Genomic DNA, 25,345 nt, shown 5'->3' on the forward strand with positions numbered 1-25,345 from the left:
TAATTTTAGTATCTATATTGGCTATAGAGTGGAGCAAATAAGCTTTTTCTCACACACTAAAACAAGAAATTCTTGCCACATCATACACATCAAAGCTCTAAATCAATGAGCTTTTTCTCACACGGATCCACTAAAATAAGACTCCAATGCTAGATAGATTGTACTTAGATCTAGTGAAATAAGACTCCAATCCTTGATAGATTGTACTCATTACATTTTTAGATCAACATTTAACATTATCTAAGCTATATAGGTACAATTATTAAAGTAATTTGCTAATGCATGTCATTATAAGTAAAAAATAATTTATCAAAGTTATTACGTTTGTAATATAAAAAAGATTTTTCAACTATGATAATTTATTGCAAAGATAGTGATATTAATGGATCTACAACCCAATAGAGTGTTTTGTAGAAGACTCAATGCTAAGATTGAAATTACCATGCTCAACTAAGTCTAATATTTCATGAGGAGGGACTAGGCAATGATGTGCATGGACATGGATTTTGATTGACCACTAAAACACTATAGGCTCATTATTAGAGGAAGCACCTCATGCATGATAACAAAGTCAAGGCTTTTTACAAGATAAGTGATCAACAAATAAGAGGAATTGATTGAATAAAAACATCTAATTGAATAAATATCAGTCTTTTTCTCCATTAATTATAGTAAGCGCACTATGACACATAGGAAATTAGAGAAGAAGAGGAAGAGAAGAGGTTGCACAATTGAGTGAGACTTTTCCATAAATGTATTAGGTGGCCTTAAATATGAATGATCAATAAACTATATTGGAGTTTCACGACAATGTTGTAGCTATCTTAGAAAAGACATGTTTTTGTGCTTATTTGAGTTTAGGAAGAGTATTCAATTGGAGTCCAACTTGGGGACAAGTTGACCCCTACTTTTATCTAGATACAAGCTTGTATGAAGATGTGAAAACTCATTTTAAATTCCATAAATGGCTCTAGGAACCTTTTTCACAAATTATCTAAGAGAGGAAGGAGTCCATCTCTAGATACTTGTCTTAAATCAATGAGACTAGAAACCCTTGAGGATACCCTAATGCAACAAAAGTCCATAGTCAGAGAGAGTACTCATAATGGTTAAGGAAAATAGCCCTGCGAACAACAACTATGAAAGGAACTATCCAAATTCTGGAGCTAATATGGACAATGCTAGAGGAAATGGTCAAAGTAATGCCATTACTCAAGCTCCAAATGGTTTAATCCATTGGTAGTGCTATTAGTGTGGAAGGACTAGACATTTGAAAGGTACTTGATCAAATCGTCCTCAAAACCCTAATCCAATAGTCGAAAGAGCTCATGGAGATGATAATAGCCAAGGTTGTGGATGTGGAAGAGAGGTCAGAGCTCAATTAAACACAATGATGGGTCAACCTAAAGAATGCACCATGGGAAAAGAAATTAAGAGAGGGTCCATACATGCTACTATTGAGAATAAAGAAGTAGACCGTGAATACTCTGTCATTCAAATGCCACCAACTTATGAGGATAAGTCGTTCAAAATTTTCATTAACTATGAAAGTACTCATTGTTTTCTTGCACCAAAGAAAGCTAGAAGATTGCACTTAGAATGTAGGGAAATGAAAAATTTAATACTAGAACTAGCTAGTGGAAGGAAGTTACCTCTACTAAAACTATAGGAAAATACAATTTGAACCAGATAGCTAAGTAATTGAACTTGAATTTTAAATTCTACCTTTTGGATGCCATGATTGTACCTTGGGAATAGGTTGGCTTAAGAAGAATAAAAGCTCAAATTTTGTGTGTTGAAGAGATGATCTTCTAAGGCTTAGAAGGGAACACCATGAAGACATATAGAAAATTTGGGAGAACTAGAGTCCAATTAGCCAAAACAAGTCAACTTCAAAGAGGATCAAGAAAAGGGCAACTAGCCTATATGATTTAGTTAAATAAGGTTCAAAATACTAATGAAGACATATGACCTTCCTAGATCAATTACTTTGAAGATTTCTTTCTAGAAGAGCCAAGTCAACTACCCCCAAACTGAAAAATTAACCACGAGATAGAGTTGAACCCGTATCGGAACAACTATACAAAATGTATGTACTTAAAGCCATTGAGCTTAAAGAGTAGCTAAGACAATTGATTGAGCAAGGAATCATCTACGCAATTAGTTCACCTTGAGCACACTTGTTCTTTTTTTTAGATGAAATATGAATCCCTTAGACTCTACATTGATTTCACATGGCTAAATGTGGTGATAGTCAAGAATAAGTATCCTTTACCAAGGATAGATGAATGTTAAAACAACTAAACATAGCAAAGGTCTTCTCAAAGATAGATTTGAGATTTGGATATTGGAGATATAGCCATTACAATTAGTTGGGTATGCTATTCGGATTGCCAACAACATTCAATCCACTAATGCAAGATATATTTCGACTGTATTGAAATGATATTGTACTGGTATTCTTTAATGATATGACAGTATACTCAAAAGCATTGAAAAACCATGAAAATTATCTAAGGATCGCATTACAAACCCTTTGTGAAAACTAGCTCCATGCCAAGAAGAGTAAATCTATATTTTTTGCCAACAAAATTGAATACCTAGGATACATTGTCTCTATTGATGGAATTTTAATAGATCCTACAATGGCAAAGTATATCCTAGATTGGCCAATAGCTAAGTTAGTTAAGGAAATTTGAGACTTTTTGGGAGTATCAGGATGTTATCGATTCTTCATCAAGGATTATCCCCCCATTGTAGCACCCCTAGCTAATCTTTTGAATAAAAACATTATGATCATATGGGTCATTGAATATCAATAAAGCTTCAATAACCTTAAGGAAGGTGCAAGTACTAAGACTTCTCGACTTTACCCAACCATTTGAGCTAATCGTTTAGTAATGCAACTAGCCTAGCAATTAGAGGAGAACATGTATAAGAAGAGAGACATATAGGTTATACTTCAAGGAAACTAAAAATTGCAAGTCAAATTGCACTACTCATGACCTTGAGTTACTCTAGGTAATCCATGTCTTAAAATTGTGGAGACACTATCTATTGGGAGGAACGTTTACTTTGGTGAGTCTTAAGTGTATTTTCACCCAAAATAACCTAAACATGAGGCAAAGAAGGTGGATAGAAACACTATACGAGTTTGATTTTTCATTCAAATATCATCCATGCAAGGACAATGCCATTGCAAATGCCTTGAGCTAAAAAGCATTCCTCAATAGCATTTTTTAGATGCAAAGCTTGAGAACCATGGCAATAACTAATAACCATATACTAGATCTTGTATATCAAGCCATCTCTTAAGACAAAGAATATGAAATGCTTTTGGCCAGAGTACTTTAAGGGTGAAGTTTCAATATTGAGCATATCCAAAAAGGGGCTATCATGAAAGTAATGGTTGTCTATGTTACCAACATCACCTTTGTATTCATAGAGAACAAGAGGTAAGACCAAAATCTATTAGAAGCCCATGACATACCAATTTGTGGACATCCAAGCTAGGCTAAGACTCTTAATGCAGATTGCAAAAGCTATCATTGGCCAAAGTTGAAAAGAGATATTTTGTGATACGTAACCCAATGCCTAACTTATGAAAGGATTAAGGCAAAAAGAATAAAAATACCTAGGAAACTACAACCTTTGAACATTCCACAAATGAAATGGGAGTCAATAAGTATGGACTTTCTAATTGAACTACCTATTGTTGCTAGTGGATATGATTCCCATGATATCCCAATTGGTGAACATCCATGCTAAGCCAAGACTCTTAATGCAATTTGTAAAAGCTATCATTGGCTAGGGAAAAGATGTGTTTTCCAATATGTAACCCAATGCCTAACTTTTCAACGGGTTAAGATTGAAAAAATAAAAATACCTAGAAAACTACAACCTCTTTAAACACCCCATAGATGAAATGGGAATCAATAAGCACGGACTTTGTAGTTGAACTTCATAGTATTGTTGTTGAATATCATTCCATCACAGTGGTGGGTGGCTAGTAGATAGATTGACCAAAATCACACACTTGATTCCTATCAAACTATATACAATTCATCTCATATTTCCCACCTTTTGAACAAGGAAATATTCAAGTTACATAGATTAGCAAGAAGCATAATTAGCGATCCATAATCTGAGTTGAACTCATAGTTTTGGACCTCCTTATTTTAGGTTTCTGGAACTCAGTTGTACTTTAGTATTGCCTATTATGCACAGAAAAATGGTCAAGCTAAGAAAGTGAATCATAATATTGAGGATATCTTAAGATCATTGTGGCACTCAACCAAAACGATGAATTGATTATCTATCTCTTGTAGAATTTGCCTACAATGTTCCTTATAACTAGGTAATCAAGATGTCTCCATTCCAAGCCTTGTGTAGGCAAGAATGATGGAAAACCCTCAATTTTTTGGATCCCAACCTCAAAGTGGAAGCATCCTATGCTATGCTAAAAGAAATTGATGACAAATTCAAGCTAACACAACATCAAAGTTGTCCAAGATTGTCTAAAACCCTATGCAAATCTTGAAAGGTCAATTCATAGATTCACAAAAAGTGACATGGCTTTCCTAAGGATGAGTCTTGGAAAAAAACTCACTATCCTTGGGAAAATGCAAAAATGTTAGTCCAAGCTATTGTGAACCTTATGAAGTAATAAAAGTAAGAACAAACAAGCTTACAAGCTAAAACTACTACCCCATCTTAAAATATCCCCCGGGAATATATACCTAACCCCCAACATATACTTTATGATGAGCAAATAGTCATGCCTACCCAATGAATTCTAGAAATGCAACCCAAGGAGATCCTAGAGACATGGGAAAAACCTCTAAGGAGTCAAATCCAAAGGGAGCACCTTGTACAATGGAAGGATTATCCTAAACAAGATGTCACTTGGGCTGATGAGGCAACCCTTATAAAAAAGAACTAGTGGTTCCTCTAGAGATGAGGGCATCTCAATTTCTCTAAGGTGGGAGATGTCATGTTCCCATTACTCACTATACTTCATACATACACATTTTCATTAAAATAATATGTGTTTCAAGAACAAGTTAATTAATCTGCAAAAAATGTTGTATAACTTATTTTGTTAATAAAATGTGAAGACTTGTAGTACATTTATACATTGTTAAAAACATGGATATTAAGTGAAAATTAATTGGTACTAAAAAGCCTATGCAGTTTAAATTGAGCCATTTAACATTGAAAATAATAAAAATTAATAAGATAGATGTATTCATCTAAAAAAATTGGTCATTTAAGCGCACGTTAATTTAACATCAAGAGCACATTATAACTTATCCATGCAAGAAATAGGGCCAAAGTGCTTTTGGATTTATAAGAAAATTAGGATAAGGAGAAAAGAAATAGAGTGAATAAAGTAAATTAGAATTATCTTTTGTGCAAAAGAGAAACATGTTTTTGAGAAGGGCATACTCAAATAGGCCTAATTTAAAAATAGAGTTCCAAAAAAAAAGTAAAAGAGGACAGAAAATCATGCTGATCTTTTTTTCACTAATATCTATATAAGCCTTCCATATTAGGTAAGAAACTAGAGATTCTCTTCTCCACAAATTTGGACAAACCCTTGGAGCTTCTTGTTCTACTCCTCACTAGGATTCTAACCATCATATGCGTTCGAAGCTTCATGATCAATGCTCTATGCAAGAAGCTCCATAAAACCACCTAACCTAAAGGTACAATAATTACATGGCAGGAACGAAAGATGTCACAGCAAGATCGTGCTCACCGACTCCCTTTCACGGAGGAGGAGAGGACGTAGTACGACATCAACTCAAAAAATCGTGCTTATAATTAGTTGAAATTCCACAGTCTCCACAACCTCAAGGAGGTGGTAGCCAAGGAGGAGGCTGCAACGAGAGTGGTGGAATAATGTAACCTCTCAAAGTACCTAGAGAAGTTTGCGCAGGAGCCTGACTACACAAAGTGTGTGGAATTTCTGAGAACGTACAACCCTGATCAAGAATTCGGAACGATAACTATGGGAAGAGGGGAGAATGCTAAACAGGTGTAGGTGCTAGTGAACCAGGCCTTGGTGGAGAAGGCACTGGGGTTGGAACCCAAGGTGGAGAAGAAACATAAGAGAGATGTGTATGCTATGCTAAAGATGAAGAGGGAGGATATTTTGACAAATGACGACATCAGCATACCGGATATGCTCGATGCTGAGGCCCGCATGCAGGCAAAATTGGTGCACTCACTCTTCTCAAGCCAGCGCTATAACTCCCTCATGCACCGAATCAGTGTGCCTATGCTAGAGAATGTGTTAGCCCACACCTTGGATGAGGTAGACTGGAAGGGCTACGTGCGCAAGATTAAAGACCAAGTAGCCAAAGCACTAGCCCTGGGCAGCAGGCCAGCAAGCGGAGAGTCCCCAGCCTCTAAAAATACCAAGAGAAAGAAACCTTCCTCGGAAGCCTCTTTCATCAGATATGGAAGTGTGTTAATAGCCATCATCCAGGAGGCTGTAAAAGAAGCTTAGCAAGGAGAAGAAGGAGAGGATGAGACTCCAAATAGGTCACCGATCCACCAGGAGTAAGAGCCATCGAGCAATAGGAGAAAAACTGAGACAAAGAAGGAGGATCAAGAGGTTCAATCCAGAAGGAAAAAAGTAAAGAAACCCACTAAAAAGACAACTCAAAAGAAGAAACAAGACGAGGACACGAAGAAGGAAAAATAAGATCTAGGGAGAGTCAAAATGGAATTCCTAAGAGAGACTGAAGAGAGGAAGAAGAAAGAGAAGGAAGAAGCTAAAAATCTGGTAGAAGAATCAAGGAAAACAGAGAAAGAGAGAGAGAAGAGCTACGAAAAAGGAGACGTAGTTGAGGAGAAAGGAGGAGGAAGACATGGCCGAAGCAACTCATCGGTCCATAGAACAACAAAGCCAACTCAATGACCTAGGGGCTTTAAGTCTGCCCACCAGGGATGAGGGACCTGGCTCAAGCACTCATGTACCCGAAGTCATACCGCCGGTGGTCATCGAAGGCAAGGGCAAGGCTCCCATCTATCCCATCCTGCCCCTCTTGGTGCCCACCAACAAAGCAACCACTCTCACTCCAAGCACTGTGGAGACTATGGCCATTGGGCAAAAAAGATCGGCCACAGATACCGAGTCTAGGCAGGATTCGAAACACCAAAAGGTGGAAGCTTCGACCACTTCAATCCCTACTACTATGACGGCACCAGCAAACTATGATGAATATGTTACTGAACTGCTCTCTCATCCAGAGAAGGCAAAGGAGGAAAGAAAGATAGCAATGGCCGAGTTGGAAGCGAAAAAGGAGTTGGTGGCAACCTTCTAACTTGAAAAGACAAGGCAAACAGCTATGCAAAAAAAGGACATCTTTGATCTAAAATAGGAACTAAAGGCCAAAGATGACAAGGACGAAAGTTGGCGGCAATGGCTCGAAGATGAAAATCAAGAGCTAGTGAAAATGCAAAGAGAATATAAACTTTTAATCATGCAACATGAGAATTTCACATCAATAACAGACCGAATCAAATGAGGCATGGAAGAGTTTGCCACAAGGGAAGAAGAAAGAAAGCAAGAAGAGGAGCAACACCACAGAGCGATGGAACCATGACCGAAAGGTTGAGCCTTGAAAAAAAAGAGCAGGGAATTGGAAGACCATGAGTAGTGACTCATGGCCCTGGTACAAAGACAAGGCGAAAGTATAGAGGAGATGAAAAAGAGAGCCGAAGAGTGGGCAGGCCAAAATGAACGAAGAGTGAAGACGTTGGCCTGTCACCTGGCTCTCATGGAAAAAGAGAAAGTCCTAGCAAAAAACAGAGTAGATGCAGCCCAAGTGGGCTTCAATACTCAAGAATGAGCTTTCTTGGATACTCTAATGGATGCCACTTACACGGAGAAAGGGGAGTCCCTTGAGGTGGTAAAGAAGAAGCTGAGCATAGCACGCAAAGCTCTGCAAGCAAGGCTACACATGCCACCACAACCTGTTGCAGTTGGGTTGAGCCTTGATGAAAAATGCAAGTACCTGTTGTTGGCAGGCCTAACCCCTAGGATACTGATACACTGGGGTTTGTAGAGGAGGTACAACAAGAAGATCTCCAAAGGGGTGAAGCTAAACTGCAATTTGACAGGGGTAGATTCGAAGAAGAGGTGATCCCACAACCCCCTTCACCCCACTCTGAAGAACAGGAGCAATCAACAAACACATCCATGAAAAGAAAAACCGCCCTAAGGGAAAAGAGAAAGAAAATGGTGGAAGAAGCCAGACAGAGATTGAGGGTTAAACCTATGGCACAGCCATTCGCACCTCTTCCACCATGCCCTGGTGCCTTGCCGCCCAACTTCCATGCAGAACTCGCAGTCTGGGAGAGACAAGAAAAAGAGAAACCGCCCTTTAACTTCAACATTCTCCTCCCTAACGGCCTATGCAGAGTCCTTCCTCTTAAATTAATGGAAGAGGTGATCGGCGTTGGAAGCCGACTAGGCCAACAATGGATGGAAGAAAGAGAGAAGAATCCCACCCTCTGGGGCACTGAGGATGCAGAGTATTGGCAAAATAAGGTTTTTGAAGTGCCTCGGTCTATGCCCGGGTACGAGTGCTAGCCACTGTAGCAGAGATGCATTTGCGATGACAATGTGTTCTCCTGGATGGCTTTTTGCAATACCCTCCCCTCTAAGAGAAGCAACCCCACCTTCATGGCATATCCTCATAGGGTAGGAGTAGATTTTGATACAAACATCCGTGGTCGCTACGTCTTCCCCATCATATATAACCCCCGTACCACTACCTTAGCACAAGTCCTCACTTTCACCTTGGACAGCCTAGATGCTACCATGACGCGCTTCATTTGCCGACTTCTTCTCTTGTCTCGATCCTGCCTTCATTATCACATGCAACTATCTTAGGCTATTAAAAATCTTACTTAAGCGGGATCCCACCCCAGTAGAACGTGGTCTCCCCCACTATTTTTTTATCCTAACGCCATAGATAGCTGTGCAATGACCCGCCTAATGATGCGAGCTAGCCTTCTACCTTCCTTCTGCCTAGCTATTCTCAAGGATATGAGTGACGGCCAATTCACTCACTGTAACCATCTATTCCTCTCCACCACCTCTCTCCATGTTCGCTTGAACCTTAAGGGTTACATGCAGAGCTGGAAATTTTTGAGTCGCTCCATTAAATCCCCCTCCCCACCACACTCTGATGATGATAACTAGCAATTAGCTACTGCCCAAATCATGTAACTAAGCAATCCAAAAAAAAAGGGAAAAAAAAGTAAAGAAAAGAAAAGAGAATGCCAAACACAAAGACATCAAACAAATAACAATGAAAGGAGTACACGACACGTCCAAACACAAGTCACGGCACATAGCTCACAGTCAGTGCACCTAGGGGTCCTCAAGTTAGATACACCTGGTGGCCTCGGTCGGCAGGCTCAGATCCTAACCCCCTAGCCCTTTTTGACTCTCCACTTCATGCTTAGGACACCTCAAGGGCAGGACATACCTAGGGAGGTAACACTCATCTATAGACCTATTACCCTAACCTACACACATCGCACCTCCCTTCGCATGAACAGGGTCCTCAAGTGTGGGACATCACCTAGGCTTGCGTGTGGTTAGACCAAGCTCCCCGTTCCACCAACACGAGCACAGAGCACTACACGGTGAGGTAGACACCCCCCTTAGGAGAGCACTTTCTCCTTTTAGGTACAACAAGATACTGCAAACCACCAACTTCGGAGGCCCCCATCATCCACTCGACAAACCTTGGGTTCTCCATCCAAATCATTACCAAAGCTTCCCAATCAACGGAGTCCACATGTGGCCCTATCATCACCCCACCAGCCACTTGCCCAAAGCCCTGCCCAAAGCCCACTCTTACACAACAAAGAGCTTGTAGTGCCATGGGATTGGCACCCGTCTCCGAGGGGGGTAATGTTAACGTCAATTCGAGATGGTGGAAATATAAAGCAAAGAGCGAAAAAATGACAAAAAAATAGCAAAGGCATAGAGGGCAAACCCTAAAGCTAAGCTGAGGCAAAAAACACAATTTTAAATGGAAGGTGCCTCAAAAAACTCTAAAAACTCTTGTAAAAGAGTGCCAAGCTCCCTCCAGTGCCATTTGTAAAAGAATAGACGGGTGTAGACTTAAGGCATGAGGCAAGAAGAGGGAAATAGGAAAAAGGACCTTGTCACAGTGGCCGGTCATGTAAAAAAGCCCATGGGATTTTAGGGCTTGTATATAAAGTTCAAAAAGTAAATGGATCTTTGGTGTGTGGCTAACAAGATTCCTCTCTTCTTCTCTTCTTCTCTTCACCTTGGTTGTGTGTGTGCTCTTGAGAGAGGGAGTGTAAGAGTGCAAGGGAGTGAGTGTGTGCGAGTGAGGGATCAAGAGGGTGAAGCTTTTCACCATATCCTCTTCTCGCGCGCATGCAGCTATGGTGGATGGAGTTCGATGGAGGAGGCTTGAGGATGCTTGAGCTAGCATCTAGGATCGTGGAGCTACCGGTGCGTGCAAGGGAGGAGGCAACTCATTTCGACATTAAGGTAAGCTCACTACACTCGTAGGTTTGAAGGTGCATCGACTAGGTGAGAGATAGTCATTAGAGCTCACTTGAAACGCTTGAAACAATAAGCGGTCCATGGGTCTTGGCGGTTGAGCATGAGCATCCACCACAATTTAAGTGCAAGGGTTACAAGGTAAACAAAATATGTAATCCAAAAGTGTAGTGCATTGTCTAAGATACATTTTCATGCTTGCAAATAACATGAATCGTGGTGAACCTTATGTGCAAGTGCCCCAGAGAAAAGAGAGAAATACTTTATGTAAGGACATTCACACTATACAAGTTTTTCTCTTGCCTTAATAGTACAAATGCAAAATTGTAAGAAGGATAAAAAGTGATGCAAAAACTATTTAAATTCCATTTTCAATTATGGCAATTTGATTACAAAAGCTCTAGATTATGTAAAGAGATCATTTTTTAATTTGAATACTATAATTTTGGCATATTTACCATATTTGCATCCTCTCTATATCAGAATTGTCCAAATAGTCTATGTTGTCAGCTGAGTCCTCATCATCTAAGTCAATGGCATTGAGATGGGGATATGGCATTCTAACATGGGGTTTCCGGTCATGGAGCTAGAGGGACATACATAGGTGGTATTGAGAGATTTCAATGAGAAGCACTGTTGATTATATTTTCAACAATCTCTCCTCTAAATAGAAGAAGGTGATCATCTATATACGTTGCTAAGTGCTCACCTTGCATAAAATCGTAGGTATGAGACTAACTATAAAATTGTTAAGGCTATGTGGGGTTAAATTAACAAAAATTAAACTTACATCGCTTGTTTGTTTCCCAAGTAGATGTTCAAGGAGCAGTTTTTCATTGTAGCAAAGTCTCCATCCGTAGTTATGGTTGTCACCTTGCTTTGGCACTCAACAAAAGGAATAACTCTTGTGTGGTCCAAGGTTTCATGGTATTGAACCATTGCCCCAAAGCCCTTTACTAGCTTTTACAAATAATTGTTTTGGTAAAGGAAAACACAATTAGTGCTTTTCTTTCTCCCCCTCTCCCTCTCCCTCTCATGGAACTTACTATTTCACATTGTCATGGTATCCTTGCATTGAGTTGGCTAGAAAGCATCTCCGTGTGGGAATATCATAAACAATCAAGCTCCAATGAGATCTATAAGGCAAAGAGAATAATAAAGTTTGGCAATAAAAGAAAGATTTGATATAACTTAAAAGAAACATACCAGAAAAGGCCTTACTTTTCATGGTATGCCATATCCAAATGTTGTACGAGATCCAAATTGCTATCTTGGTACCATGGGCACACATCCACATACGATGTTCTCTCCCAGGTCAAAACTATCGATCAGAGAGAATCTATGACGAAAACCTTCTCTTGAACATGAGAGGGAAGATTTACTAAAATTAAGCTGCAAAAGGAAATAAATATTAAGATTTAAGCCATATGCATACGAGGAAAACATGCAAAATTTTAGAGTTTCATGATACCTTAAGACTACGATAGTTACATGATTGTTGACCTCCTTTTGAAGGTCTGAGAGGACTCAAATATCCTTCTCACTAACTTGGATAGCATTGAGTTGCTGTTAGTGTGGCTTGGCACAACATCAAAAAATGGACCCATCATCTCAAGTGCCTCACAATTGTCCTCATGCATGCTAACATGCCTCTCTCTTTTAAAACTACATGGTCTCTCTCTCAGTCTCTATCTCCTTGGCCTCCATCTCACGAGCCTCCCTTTCTTCTTGAGAAACCTTCTAGGCATTTAGCCTCATGTTGCAGAAATGTGAGGGTGTGAGATCAGTCATCCTCACCTCCTTACTCTTTTTGAGGGGAGGGATATCTAAAATTCCCTTCATCTTCCTATCTATAATGCCTTGTGGGACCATCAACTTGTCATATTATTTGAACAACATGAGTAACCTTAGGGATGTGAAGTCCCTAGGCATCACTGTCACCCTATGACCATGATCTGCCAAAATCCAAGAGTCTTAAAAAAATCCTACCATGAAGTCCTCGGTAGCTTCATGCATGCAATCCAGTGATGAGGCATGCCAGTGGAAGTCCAAGTTGTTTGTTTCACATATATTTTTAACAATCTTGGTAAATGGCATCTTCACAATTGTAGGCTCATGGGAGTTCATGATCCTCCTTTGCTCTTCAAGCAAGCACTGAGGCATGTTGCTGGTATCACTTACGAAGAGCTCTCGTCTATAAGGGGGTCATCCTCTTCCAGAAACCAATTTCCTGGTACAAGCTTGGGCTAGGGCTAATGCATCATCCTACACATTTTGCCTAGAGGATGCTCCCTGTTGTGCAATGTGTGGGTCTCTGGACGATACTACCCTTGCGGTCTACTTTGTTCTAGCCATGTCTAAGAAAGAGTACAAACATAGTATTAGAAATCCCAATGAGGAAAGGGCAAAAAACTCAAGAAATGGGATAAAAGAGATTGAACTCACACAACAACACAAGAGAGCACAGTGCCAAAAGTAGGAGCCACTTGCCTTGCGTTGCGCATGGTGAGGGGAACTACAGAATGTGAGGGATGGGGGGTCCCAAAATTAGGAGGCTCGAATTGTAGAATGTGGGGGGATCCCAATATTAGCCCCCCCCCCCCCCCCCTTGCATTGTGCGGTTTGGGGAACTGCACAATGCAAGGGGGTCCCAAAATTAAGAGTCCCCCCCTAGCGATGTGCGAGGCTAGAGGAGACCACACAACAGAAGGGGAGGGGGGCACTACATTAGGAGGCCCCTGCCCTCGCATTGTGCAACTCCTAGCTGCCAAGGGAAATTGCAAAACACGAGGCTGGGGTCACAACATAGGAGGCCTCCCCCTTGCATTGTATTTCTCTTGACGACAAGCTAGGGGAGGACCACACAACACGAGAGCAAGGTGTCACAAGATTGGGAAGGCCCCCCCCTTGCATTGTGTGGCTCCTACCACCGGGGGGGACAACACAGTACGAGGGGGGTGGTCGAGATTTTTCCACACCCCTCCCCCCTTGCATTGTGTCCTCACAACGCGAGGGGAGAGTGATCTTGCAACTCGTTACGGCCATATCACATTGTGCGAGCTTTGCAGGGGGAGAGACTCGCCTCCATAGATAAGTGTCGAGAGCTATGGAGGTTTGAGAGGTTCAAGAGACTTGCAACATGCAAAGTGAATAATAAATCGACTATCAAGATATGTACTATATTCGATGCCATGTCAGCAAGAACATGCATCCATACATGTCAAAATTAAAAGTGCATGCCATGCCTTTGCCACTCTAGTCCCTTTGCATGTGAAGAAATGAGTGAGGCACCATGTGTCCACCAGTGAGGCTCCTTGCACGTGCCACAGTGAATGGCATGGAATCATCATGTGTGCAATACCTGAGGCTATAAAGAGCTGAGCCAAGAGCAAATTCACCCCTCTATTTTTGTGCTCAATCGCTCCCTCTCAGTCGCTCTACTCTCCCGCCCTCCCTCCCTCCCTCCCTCCCCCTTGTCTTGTGTTGCTTGATTGAAGGTCTGTTTTGGCTCTTTATCTTAAGGTGAGGCCCTCATTGCACTCTCTTTTGGACTTCTATTGTTTTGTTTTAGTAGCTTGCACCCCCCAGTCCTCCTCCTTTGATTCTTGGAACCGTAGAAGCTGAGGAGGGGGGTTTCAAAATCTCAAGGGCCCCCCCCTCGCATTGTGCGGTCTCCTTGTCCCAAAAAAATGACCAGCACAATGCGAGAGGAGGGCCTCGAGATTATGAAACCCCCCACCCCCCGCGTTGTACGGTCCCCTTGTCCCCATCCCCATCCCAAACCACCAAGGACTTGCACAACATGAGGGGGGGCCTCAAGATTTTGGACTCCAACCCCCTTGCATTGTGTGGGTTCACCCCACCCCAAACCACTAGGGACCCCCACAACACGAGGGGGGGACCTCAAGGTTTTGAAACCCCCCTCCCCCCCTCACGTTGTCTGGGTCCCCCTTTGCCAATTGGTGTTTCTCATATAGTTATGTTTGCATATATGGATGCTACATAGGTGCAACATATGGAGGGGACTCCTAAGCCTACGATGAGTGAAGCCAGTTCTAACGCTCCAACAGCACAAGAGCTTGCTTGTATTGAAGGCACTCCTAGCGCTTCGGCACAAGAGCCTAGGAGGAGTGTGAACATAGTCCTGAGGAGATGCTTGTAGATTTCCTTGATTGAGTGGGATTAAAGCATTTGCTACCACAAGTATCCCAGGTGTTTTCTATCACTGCCTTTGTGAAGGAATGAATCAATGCCTCGTGAGTCTACCTCAAGGAACATGAGCCACTTTTTTGGAGAGTAGTATGTTCACATGAATGATGCCTTTGTTGGTAAGCCCCAAAGGAAAAGGTTCTATAGGGCACTGATAAGGGTTCCTAAGGGCATGAAAAAGGAAAATCTGTAGTGCCCTACACACAATTAGAAGTGTCATCTCATTGAGTACTTTCACAACTTTGTATGCTGTCTGCATGTGTTGCCAGGGGATGAAGGAAAAGAGCTTGTCCAAGACCTAGAAAATACACAACAGTCTTGTGAAGTGGAGACAGAGGGAGTGCAAGAGGTTTCACAGTCAATAGATTTGGCCAGTGAGAGGGAGCAAAGTGCTCAACTCGATGTTGAAGATTTGAGAAGGGAGAATATAGTGGTGGTGGGTTCTATTGTTGAGTAAGAGGTCGTGGGTTCTATTGTTGAGCAAGAGGTTGAGGAGGATGTTAATGAAGTTCCCATAGCTCTTCTCCCCTCCTTCCATATTGGCGAAAGGCAATATGTTCTCATGTCTGATATCCAGGCCCTTTTTAACATCAAGGAGGACTACTGTCTAGCCATTGTTGCATAGAATCTAGAAACAAATTCTAATCTTATTGTACCCGATTGGGATAAGTATATGCTTGTGGATTCAAATGTCAAGGAAATGGAATACCTCTCCGCAGCAGAGACTTTGACTATGATATAGAAGGATACACTCCGATATGAGTCATCCATTCCTTCAAAGGAAGAGTTCGAGGCAACACAAAAAAAATTGAATGTCTCTCACTTGGGAAAATCAAACAAGGACTTCACTCCTAAGTCCTTACAAATCGAACAATCACCCATTCAAATATGGAGTGAGGAGTTTCTCATTTTAGATGAAAATTAGAAGGCTTATTTCACAAACTATGTTCATTTGGATACCATGTTGATTTCCATAAAAATTTTCCTAAGGTTCACTAGGTATGTTTGCCATTTTTCAGCTTGTCATGTAGAAAGATGGTTTCATTGGCCGCACATATGGCAAATGGAAGGAAGGTTTAGGCAAGGACTTTGCCTTGGGCCATTACATCAAAGACCTCACATTTCCAAAGTTCATTGCATTCCACCACAAGTTCTCAAGGGAAAATGCAAAGTTCCCTCTTTTTGCATTATAGACCTTATCAAGATATATTGGAGGGTATCCTATTAGGTGGAATGCAAATAAGATAATGTTTTTGGAGAAATAGGAAGCTATGAGAATTTTTTGTCAAACCCTGGTTTTCAAAAACTACTTGCCAGATAGCACTTAGATACGCATCATTCGAGATGGTGGGCGGGATCAAGGATCCCAATATGCTTGCAGAATATGGAAAAAGGCACTTCTTAGAAGTGGATCAATTCCCAAAATTGATCAACAGTCTTTAAATGAACTAGAGCAACAATTACAAGGAGAAGTTGGGCCACCTTCAAAGAGGCCAATAGAGAGGAGTGAGCTTCATTGTTGTATACTCAAGAATAGTGGTTTTTTGGAAAAAGTGAGTTGTATATTTGTCACGCAAAATGTTTCTTCCAAAAATACATAATTGATAAGTGTTTCTCTGTGTCAAAATTTCTACAAACACCTCAAGTATTTATGAGGAACTATTGGTTATGGGTATCCAAGTTTTTCCTTGCCTTTGTCTAGTTTGTCGCCACATAGTATGTTTGATCATGCATCGAAATTCTCCCACAATTCTTTTCTTCTTTGTCTCTCTATATGTTGCATTGCCTTGTTGATTTCAGATGTTCTAAGTGCTTCTTTTCTATTAGCTCTATGGACAAGCTTTCTATATGTCCATTGGTGTAACTCTTCTAAATTGTTGGCTCTCTCTACTCCTCCAACATGTCCTTGTATGGCTGAAATAGTCGATACGTGCTTGATAATGGGTTTTCTCCATACCTTGAGTTGACCATACTGATAAACTACCATATTCCTTGGCAAACCAAGGGATGTGGTTATATATAATGTGCTATCAAATCATAAGAAAGGATGCCATATTAGTGTTTCATGCACTTGCGCAATTATACTTTATTAGATATTATGAAGATAACATACCATGTAGTGGGTAATGTGTTGATTTGTCCATGCACTAACCATTGACTTTTTAAATTCATCCAATGTTGTTTCAAAGGCCAAGTAGTCATTTGAGTTCCATACGTGCATGTCACAAAACTTAAAGATTGTATCTAAAGACTTTCGAACATTGGCCATGCCTGATTGCGCTTCACCATTGTCAGCATGGTCCACAATTGCATTGTGGATGCACTTCCATATGTTGAATTGAATTATTTGAATGGAATGTTTTACTTGACTAGGATTATTAAAGGGTGGTTGGGATAAAAATCTATGTGCTTTTACACCCCCAACAAAGAGTTTCTTTGGCATGTCTCGACCATCCTTTGACCTTTTCTCGTCCCTTTTACACCCCCAATGGAGAGTTTCTTTGGCATGTCTGGATGATCCTTTGACCTTTTCTCGTCCCTTTCAATCTTCACATTTTCACCATGCAAACCAATGTCTAATAATGCCTTCTCAAGCTAGGTCGCATTGTCCAAGAAAAACATATATACAAGAAAAGTAATTTCTCAATGATCCTGCATAGATCATGCATTGTGTAGATATGGACTCTAGGTAAGGGAAGCTGCTCTCAAACTTGGATCTTTGAGGTGCCTATTAGGTACCTTTTTCCAATTCCTTTTTTCAAGTTCCTTTGCAGCATGCATGCAACATATGCTTGGGCTCTTCGAATTGGCCCCTTTCGAGACATTGTACATGCACTTTAGGGTCTTCAAATCACTTAATAGATTCCACTCTACTTTCAATCTTCCAAATCCTTCCACATCCAATATTCTCCCATTCCTTTGCTCACTAATGATTTGGGATATATTTTTCTTGTGGAAAATCCAATGTAAGGTTTCAAAATTCTTGGTCATAACCTAGAATACACACATATTATAAGCATGTGACACAACAACAGTATTAGCATAAGTAAACTTCCAATTTAAAATATATTGCTCACCTTAAAGGACCCCAGAGAGAATATATTGTTCTCTAACTGGACACTAAACCATTTTGGATTGTGCTTTGAAATTATTGGATCGAGTGCCCTATTCATCAAGGTGATGGTGACTTGTTCCAGCTTTTTATCCTCTTCACAATCTAGCATTCATCGAGCTTGAGTACAAAATTTAGGAGATCATCACATTCATCAGGAGTCACCTCAAATAATTGAAGACAGTATGATTGTAGGGCCTCCAAGTTGTAAACCATATTGTTGTATTTGTTGTAAACCATCGCCTCCCCTGATGCCAAATGATACGTATCTTTGAAATGAAATGGAGCTCCCATGACTTGTAGAACTTGATCATTCACTTGTTTTCACATTCTTTTGAGTGATGTTGGGTTTGACAATATCGATCCTTGCAGCTTAGACTCCTTCTTCTTTCCTGCAAATAGATTTATAAATAGATGTGTATCCCCTACTAGATATACATGCCTCATCCAACAAAGCTTGCATATCACTTGAGCTCAATTGACTCCCTTTGAGGAAAACCTCAATCTCCTATCCTTCAAGATTGCTTTGATAGCTTTTTTATCTATAAGCATTTTAAAGTGTTCAATTTGATGCCTCCATGCTTGAAGTCATTTCTTCATTGGGTTGTAGGATATCCTTGTATTCATAATTAAAAATGTTCAATTATCATAAATTATTTTATAAATACTTTATGAGATGGTGAAAAATGTAACAAAGAGCTTACTTACTTCACTACATGTATTATTTTCTTAATACCACCGCTTCGTAGCTTCATGTCTTGAATAGTTTGAAGTTTCCTACATTATTTGCAAACCCCTAATATTGTTTCTTTAAGCCTCAATGGATCTTTCTGTTTCTCCAGCTTTAAAATAGTCTCCTTATTCTGCAGTAATTTGTGCTTACATTGCTCTAATGTTTGTCTCAAAGAGGCATTTGCCTTCTCTAACAAACCTATTTCTAACTTGTGTTAGCCATTTTATCTCTAGATATGTCTGCTTCTCTAACCATAGCTCCTGCTTGCTCCAAAAAGCTAAGAGTAACTATGGTCCTTCCTACTGTACTTATACATGTAACACCTGAGTCACTAGGGTTTTGGGATTTGAAAAGGGAGAAAGAAGAAAGAAGAAAAGGACCAAAGCTTGATGCTTTGATACCACTTGTAATGAGTGAAGCTGAGAGGAGAATGAGCTAAAGAGAGAGAAAGAGAGAAAGAAGAACAAAAGGAAAGACTAGAAGAGGAGAGAGAAAGACAGAAAAGAGTGAAGAAAGGAGGAGGAAACCATGGAAGCTGGAAATGAAGGTGAAGAGTATGTTCTTGATAATAAATGGTTACCGTAAACTAGGACTCTTACACCTTATATACCCCAATCAGTGTGATTGGCTAGCCCCTAGTTCCTATGTATTCCCCTCGGCATTCAAATGTTGAGTGTATCCAAAGAGGCCATTATAACCATTTCCAATGAAGCTTACTAAGGATGTAATATCCCTGAACAGAGGCACGGAGTTATGCAAAGGATATTTTGGATACAGTTTCCTATCAGTCCACAGATCTATATTCCTCTTTCCTTGTAACCTACAAAGTTCTTTGGATGTAGAAGACATGAGACATGGTTTTTTTTTCTTACTTAATATCTCATACTCACGATCAAGCTCAACATGGAGGTGATATGCCTCTCTCATGTATCTCTTTGATGATGATCCGAACACCGTCATCTCCCTTTATGATGTTGATTCCACCCCAGCCATCTCCATTCATGGTGTTGATTCTGTCCCATCCATCTATGTTTGTGATGTTGATTCAAATTTATACATCCTTGTTTGTGATGTTTGTGAAGTTGCTTTCAAAAAAATGAGGAAGAATACATGAAAATCTTCCAAACGTAACATGACAAGCACAACTTAAGGCTTCATGTAGTCATTTGGCTCATAAAAAGAGACTATGTCATTAATTCCAATCGATTCATATATGAGCCATCAAGTTTTGAGCACTGGGCACTTAATGCCAAGAACTGGCCTCTAAACCCTTAATTAAGGCTAGTTGACAACTTAAAGGCTACGAGCTAATTTTGTGTATTTTGGAAAAAAGAAAAAACTCTAAAAAAGTTGAATATTTAGCCATTTTTATTGATTTTTGAGTTACCTCTCTCTCATGCAGAGGTGGAATAAATGCCCAAACTTGAGTCCAAATCTCCCCTAATGATAAAAACATGAACCCACTAATAGATCATCTATTATATATACTACTAGCCCAATCTGCATTTGTGTATCCAAATTCTTGTATCTCTTTACTTGTCTTATAAAGATGTCTATAATGCAAAATTGACTTGGCATAACTCAATATACGTCAAACTGCATACAAATGAGCCTTCTTATGTATCTATGTAAATTGACTCACAAGCCCAATAGCACAACTCAAGCCTAGTCTTATGATAGTCATGTAAATAAAACTCCCTACTATCCTTCTGAATATAATAGGGTATTCTAAATATAGTAGGTAATTTGCTCCAATGGCATTAAAAGAGATTTACATGCTATCATATGATATAACCAAGCCATACTATCTTTGGAACAACTAAATATTATTAGCACATCCATTTGTTGTTGATAATCAAGGAATGAAGTAGTTGTTTGGGGAGTATTGACATGGAGCCTCAATGGAAGCGTATCAAGATGTGATCTCACGATATTGAGGATTGTATTTGAGGAGACTGAAAATCTTACATTGTTTGGCAATGGTTACAACCTTATTTTCTACAATAGCAGCTTCATAGTAGTGGTATGTATAATATCTTTTGAGAAAATGAGTAGTTGTGCTACAAAGATGGTATAGCCTATTGATGGTGGAAATGTCTTTAAGGAGTGTTTTCTATGTAAATGAGAAAAGTATTCGATAGGTTTGCAACTATTCCTTTGAGATCTCTTAAACTAGGTTGTCTTAGATAGGATGCTTTTGCCAAATATATATTCTTGCTCATCCCAAGTGGGGTGCCACTAGAAAGCAAGTATGATTGTAACTTCATTGGCCATTCCAAGATATATCATTGCAAATGCTTAGCAAAGGTGCCAAACATAGAATAGAGCTACGGAAAGCATTCCAACAGTGATTTTTCCACTTGGATGGATAAGTCATTAGCTATTTTGTAGATCAAATGGCACTAATGTGGTTTCTTCATTATGGATGGTAGAGAGGGTTGATATTTGGACATTCAGTATGGGGGAACTTGGTAGAAGTTGGGGAGGATATCCTCTTGTGTGGGTGAGTTGGCAATAAACAAGGTTGTGCCAATGAGAGTTGTAGTCAATTTAGAGGAATGAGATGTTGAATTGATTGGGGAGTTTAAAGGTGGGGATGAGGTGGTAAGCAGAGTAGATGGTGTAGATGAACCTTTTTCTTGAATCAGAGTGTTGCATGAAGGCTCGATTGGGGTCTAGCTAGAAGACATAATGCAAGCGGCCAATCTAGTTATTTTGTGGCATGTTGTTAGAGCTATTATTGTAGTTAGTGTGTAGGTGGTAACCATGTATGCAACCATGGACAATGTTGCAGCTAGAGTTTGTAGCAGCCTTCATACTACCCTTGCACTTCTAGAAGGGCCTTTGGAATCCATCGAGTCATTATACATGGGTTACTATGGGGCTTTCATCACAAACAAGTGTGTTTTCACTTACATTTTCTTGGCATGCAATGTGTAGAGCTATGTGAGGAGGTTTTAGGTTTCCATTGCTACTATGTGGTGGAGCTAACAGGTGGCTTTGTGTGGTCTTGATCATTCAAGAGCTACGCCAAAAGCATTGTGGTGGTAGGTGATTGAGTGAACTAAGGAAACTAAAGATTGTAATCACTCATGCATTTGCTAATTGTAGATTAATTTGTTTACTAACATAGTTAATATTGCAATGAGTCATGAACGTCAATGTTTGGCCTAAAAGAATCTTAATGCCACTTTCTTGAAAGTCCAAAATAACATAGAAGAGAAATGGGATGCCCTTAGTCTCTCTCAATGGTGACTATCAATTTACACTTGCCCAATAGAAAGTAAGACCGTCCTCCATATGGATTCAACTTTGTGTCTGTTAGCTGCAGATATGACTTGCCTAGGTTTTCCAATAGCAGTAAGAAATTGTATTATAATCCGATTCCCCATCAATGAGTGTATTGGCCATGACTAACTTAGCTATTGTGAGGCATATGCAAAGATAAGCTACTAAAATTGGCATATAATCTCCCATTTCTAAGTTGCTAATGGTAACAACTCGAACATTTATAACTAGGTTTGATGGATTTTTTTTAGGAGTGTAGTGCACGAGTGTGTTGTTGATGTTGATCTATCTATTCAAAAAAAATTGTTCTATACATTGTAGAGGACTGTTAGCATTCACCATGGGTGGCTCATGCAAGGGATGTCCAAGTGGATAATATTTCTTTATTCTACGCTGTTAAAATGACTGATGAGTTGGCCCTCTAAGGTTTCTACCTCAACATTCCTTGTCTTGTTGATTACACAAATATGAAAAGGTCTGAGGCCTCAGAGTCTTGACTTTTGCTTATGGCCTTTGATTGAGTAAAGAAACACGAGATCCTCCTTTTGTCAAAGGATCATTGCTTGACATGCTTTTCAAACTATGCCTTATGTCTGGCCCTTTTAGCAAGTAGGGCCTAAGTGGCTAGTAGGTATATTTGACTTAAGCACTTGAGATCATCTAGGTTCCTTCATACCATTCTTGGTCAGTGATGCTTGGGCTAGAGATGATTAACTCAATGGGCATAATGGCATCCGTGCTACAGGTAAGTTGGAATGGGGTTTGTCACATGGCAATCTTGTAAGTTGTTCAATAGGCTCGTAGTGCTGCCATGAGCTTATGATCCTAGTTTGAATACAATGCTAAGATAGTTTTTGTCAAGACATTAATAAGGACTTTGTGTGTAGCTTTTGTCTCGACATTCACTTGGGGATAGTATACACTAGAATTTTTGTGGATGACTAGGAATGCTGATAGAAAATGCTCAATCACTTCATTAAGAAGGTGTATCCCTTTGTTACTAATGATTTTGATGGGGCAACCAAAATGTGGGATGACTTTCTCTCAAAGAAACTGATAGTGGTTCATGCATCATTTTTATGGGTTGCCTTGGCCTCATTAGCCCATTTGGTCATATAATCCATGGCTATGGCAATGTATCTAGCCTGGAGTATTTTGCAGCTAGGCTAATGGATCCCATGAATTCTATAATCCACTTTCCAAAATGTTCGTAGGTAATCACCAGTTTGAGTTCCATCTTATCCTTTCAAATGGGTAACTTTTTTATTGGCACTCATCATAGTGCTTGACAAATCTAGTTACATCATTGAAGAGAGTGGGTCACCACAATTGGGATTGAAGCACTTTCCTTACTATGGCATTCACATTGAAGTGTCCTCCAACAATACCATCGTGTGCCTCTTGTAACACATCCTTAATTTCATGATCAACAAACATAACACCAAAGCTATATGATGCAATTGACCAACGATCAATTGGTAAGGTTGGGTTTTGATTAACATGCATGTCAGTCAAGCTTTCGTAATTGGTCATTTTGATAGGCCTTGCTCAAGGTTATGGATAATGTCGTCAGCCTAACAAGATGTGAGATTGGTCTTAAAGATTTGATCGGGTAGTGAGGGTCTTCATTGTGCAGTGCTGCATGGTTTCCGTGCTAGTGAAACTAGGAGTTGGGTCGAAACCTTAGGGAAGCCTGTGGTGTTGTCCCACACTTGAGGACCCAGTTTGTGTACATGGGAGGTGCTGTGGGTGTCACTTAGGGAAACAAATCTAACTGTAAGCGAGCACAAACTCCTCAGGTGTGTCTTGCCCTTGATGTGCCCTAAGTGTGAAGTGGAGGGACAGGAAGGGCTAGGGGGTTAGGCATGGAGCTAACTGACCAAGGCCACCAGACATGCCTAACATGAAGACCCCTAGGTGCAGTGTTTGTGGCACTCCGATATACATTGAAAAACTCATTATTCGTTTCCTTTTTCTTAGAGTGGGTCTTTGTTTATTTTCTCTTTTCTTTTTCTTTTTCTTTTTCTTTCTCTTTTTTTTTTTTTTTTTTGGAGATGCATTGGAAGGGGGCACGCTAGACATCGTCCTGATGCTCTACAATAGTTACATTCCGAGGAGGCCTAAGAGATTTACCAAGGAATGCATGGCTTGGCATGGAGCCATTTTCTCTTTTGATTGTACTTGTTGTGGCCATAGAGGGGGACTTGGTTTCTACAATCATTCTTTCTTTTGTTGATCTAATTTAGAGTTACACCCTTCTTCATGGACCAGCTCCAATGGCTCCTGTTGAGGTGGCTGCATTTGATGTTTTGGCTCCCCAAACCCCTAGCAAGGAGATTTCATATGAGGTTCCGCTAGTTGAGATTAGGGGACCACATTGCTCCTCCACTCCTGAGCTAGTATTAGGCTTAGGTGTCATGGCATGGAGTCCATGTTGTAGCAATGTGCCAACTTGTAGGCTAAATATTTGATTCCATCTTCATTAGAGAAATCTCCTCCTCTCTTTTGCCTTAGTCGTTCTTCCTCCTCTTCTAGTATTTGCTTGTGCTCTTCTTCTAATCTCTTCGATTCCTTCTCCACCCTTTGCAGCTCTCTATTTTCTTTGGAGGTGGATAGAGTTCTTCTTATGGGGATTTTGAGAATGTGATCTTTCCTTTCCACTTGACTTGAAAAATTTTTAGCCTTGTTGCTCACGAATTGTCCTCTCGCTCTCTTGCTGTTGAGATGGTTGGCCATTCTCCTTTTTATTAATAACTCTCTCCATGTTATCATGCTGTTCCTTGTGGACTTCGTATCCCTCTTGTTTCCATATTGGTGATGGCTCACCTCTAGCATGTTATGCACTTCCCTCCTTGGGCATTTCTCAGTCATGGTCTAATGGCTAAACCCAGGGCCTTCTCCACCATCGCAGGGTTCAACTCCACCTCTACTTGATGAGCTTCTTCTCCTCTTCTTATCGTCACCATGCCATAGTTTTTTTCGGCATCAAAGCTCCTCGAAAATTCTATGCACTTGCTATAATCAATGGTGTGCCTGACCTTCTCTACATACTTCTGTAGACTGCATTGGTCCAAGAGTTGTTTTATGACTAGTTCCTCCATAATGGTGTCTTTTAGATTTAGGGTAAGCTTGAATGTAAACTAGTTGAAACCCCTCATTTCCACCATTAAGATGTACTTTGCTTGCTCTTCTGTCGTGAATGGGAGCTTGCTACCTTAATCATGCTCCGGATGTAGAGTCTAGCCAAGAAAGAGAGAGTAGCCAATGACTATGCTTTGGGCCATGCTCAAATGCCATGTGTGATTTTTGTAGGGGTGAATTTCTCTTCCAGCAGCAAGGCTTCCATCATGGCTCTTTGTTCTTAGTATTTATGTCACTTTCTCCGTAATGGTTCTTTGTGGGGTTGGTGGTCTTGTGGTGACTTGGACATTGAATGCTT

Source organism: Lygodium microphyllum, chromosome 20 (genome assembly GCF_053477565.2).
Source record: "Lygodium microphyllum isolate KBCC chromosome 20, Lygodium_microphyllum_v1.1.10, whole genome shotgun sequence".
NCBI lineage: Eukaryota > Viridiplantae > Streptophyta > Polypodiopsida > Schizaeales > Lygodiaceae > Lygodium > Lygodium microphyllum.